We start from the raw sequence: 2,959 nt of genomic DNA, 5'->3' as shown, positions 1-2,959 counted from the left end.
ATTGTGGATGCCCTTAACCGTACCACTTGGTTTTGCTCCTGTGTGCTATCTATACAAATCTCAATTATATTGATCTAAAAAATTATAGAATCAAGATTAGTAAAAAGGAGGTGATTTTGCCGCGCGGATGGCGGGGGAGGTTTATTATTTGATTGGATTAAAGGAGAGGATTAGGCCCACCCCACCTGAAAATTAGGGGGGGCATATATAGATTAGATGGAAAGTGTACGTAGCAGCTACATAGCCCTTTGTAAGTCTAGGATTAGGCTTCTTATTTTCGGAGGACGTTGTCCTGGCAGTTTGCTAACATGCGGTCCCATGTGTCAGTGCTTTACCAAGCCAATTCGCGTCCCACATGAGGCAGAACAATGGCAGAAGTAACACGTGGTTAAGTTGAAGAAGATGAGGGAGAAGCGGATTCAGCAACGAGTGAAATGATGGTTGCTTCATCCCTCCAACTTATTTTTTTAGCATTATTACTTCGTCCCTCCAACTTAACTGCGGGAAAGGTGCATCTTTGTGATTTGACGCCTCATTGCTCATTACTACACCGGCGCCATGACTGGGGTGCTTCACCCCGGCTGCTCTGCACTGTATTCTGGTATGGCATGTGGACCCGGTAGCTTGATGTCCCACATGTCGGCTAAAGGGACTAGAAGATTTATGAAAGCGAGCGCTCCACTCTTACGACGGAGGAGTAGACGACACGACGGCCCAGTGAACTGTCACCTGTACTGTATAGTACTATAGTTTTTCCATTTTGCATGATCCATCGATACAAACCCGATTAAACAGGAAAGGGCGGGATTTTTCCCACGCGGTAGATGACACTGGCCATACATTTCAAAGGCAATTTTAATGTATGCAAACTGAATAATTATAAGTAACAATATGATATCTAGTAAAACTAAAAACACGTATGATTTATTGTGTTAGAGTGTAGTAGTAGTGCTATATTGCATAGTTGTTAGATGTAACATGCGAGAACGTGTAGAGATGTAGTTTTGGAGGGACTACAGAGAGAAAAGCGTAATACGGTCACCGAACTTCAGAATAAGCTGACTACAGTCACTATATACTTTTGCGGTGATTATACGGTCACTTGCTCACAGTTCAGCATCGGATTGCACTCTGTTGACCGACCAAATAGTCTGTGTGGCGCCATGTTGACTAGTTAAATTGACCACATTCCTTGTGGGTCCCACCTATCAGTTTGCATAGGGAAAAGGTCAGATAAACACAAATTTACGCAGGCGTGACAAGGCTCCAACCTGTGCGTGGGAATCACCTGGTTGTGTGTGTGTCTGTCAGGGCCTGATGTGTGCGCATGCACGTGTAGGTTGAGCACTTGAGCGTGAGAGTGTGTGTTGGTCGTGTGGTGTACTGGTGTGTGCATGCATGCGTGCGTGTGTGCGTGTGAGTGTTGCGTGCGTGCGTGGCTGCGTGTGTACGTGTGAGTGTTGCGTGCGTGTGTGGGTGCATGTGTTTGTGTGAGTGTTGCGTGGATGCAGTTCGTGTGCATGCGTGCGTGTGTGTATAATCACCACACCAGCTCATGTGTGTTAAAACAGACGGCTCAACATACCAATACAAGGCCACCTTGTCCGCTGTGCCCGCGGTCATGACTTTGAACCACCGTCCAAATATTTTTTTGTCGTTTGTTTTCATTCTTACTAGCAAGATGCCCGTGCATTGCACGTGACATCAAGATGCATTTGTATGACTTGTTTATCTTGTGAGAGAAAAGGATGAACGAGAGAAAGCCTTATTTGCAAATGTAGAGAGGTGTGTGGGTACCTTTTTGCAAAATTGCCATAGTTTCTTTCCTATCCGTCAGATATAAATCGGACGGCCTATATTGCAGGATGGCAGGCACACCATCATCACCAACTCTGTTTTTTATAAGAGTGTATTTTATGTATTTTATAAGAGTGTAGATGTACAGTAGATACAAGTCGACAGGTGGGCATGATGGTAGTGAGATAATGTGATGCAACACTAGAGGTGCCACATGGAGCGTTTAACTGGTCAACTAGTCATGTCATGAGCAAATACAGAGTTGTACGGTGAGCGCGTGACTGTATAATAACCACTAAACATAAATGGTGACCGTAATGAGTGGATTCTGAAGTCCAATGTACGTATCATGCTTTCGCTTCAAATACAATGATCGTCATTGCATATATCGCGAGAGAAAGATGAAACATGCGTGAATTTTCTGGGGGCATACTTTTAGAGGACCTGGAGATAGTTTTGGCCACAAGCCCCGACCCATCACCCTTGACCGCTCCCTGGTGCTCGCCGACGCTGGAGCCGCCACAGCAAGCACGGGCGCATCACGGCCAAAATGCCACAGTGCACACGTGCGCTTGTCCTCTTCCCCAACCGCATCTTGTGCTCGTCCGCGAGCATGGGAAAGCTCTTGCGTTGACGTTGAGCCTTTGCCCCCTCGCCTTGGAGCTTCTCGTCGCCGTTCGCCGCATGTCCAGAGAGCTCCGGCGGCGACACGTTCCCCCTCGCTCCGGCTATATATAGCGCTCCCCTCCTCGATTTCTAGCCAAGCACCACTCCACACCACCTCCACAAACACGTAGATGAGCAGAAGCTCGATCGGCAGTCCTATGGACGTCGCCCCGACCAGAGGACTCCGGCGATCCCTGCAGTCCAGCCGCCGCTCTCTGGTGCCTCTTGAGCTCAAGCAGCTGCTTGGGCAGGGCATTCGGGATCTGCTGGTGCTGCTTGGACACCACTGAGCCCTCGGAGCCGCCTCTAGCCATCATCTTCAACCACTCCGGCGAAACCCGTCCGCCACTGTAGCTTGCGAGCTCAACTGCGAGCAGCTCCGTCCACCCCAAGCGAAGCTATGGGTACGGGCAGGTGCGCCTCGAGCCCCGCTTCAATCCTATCCCTCTAGCCTAGCCCCAAACCCCCTCGTCACCGGCGTGAGCTCCGGTGAAGT

Source organism: Triticum aestivum, chromosome 7B (assembly GCF_018294505.1).
Source record: "Triticum aestivum cultivar Chinese Spring chromosome 7B, IWGSC CS RefSeq v2.1, whole genome shotgun sequence".
Classification (NCBI taxonomy): Eukaryota; Viridiplantae; Streptophyta; class Magnoliopsida; order Poales; family Poaceae; genus Triticum; species Triticum aestivum.
This window is presented reverse-complemented; position numbering follows the sequence as displayed.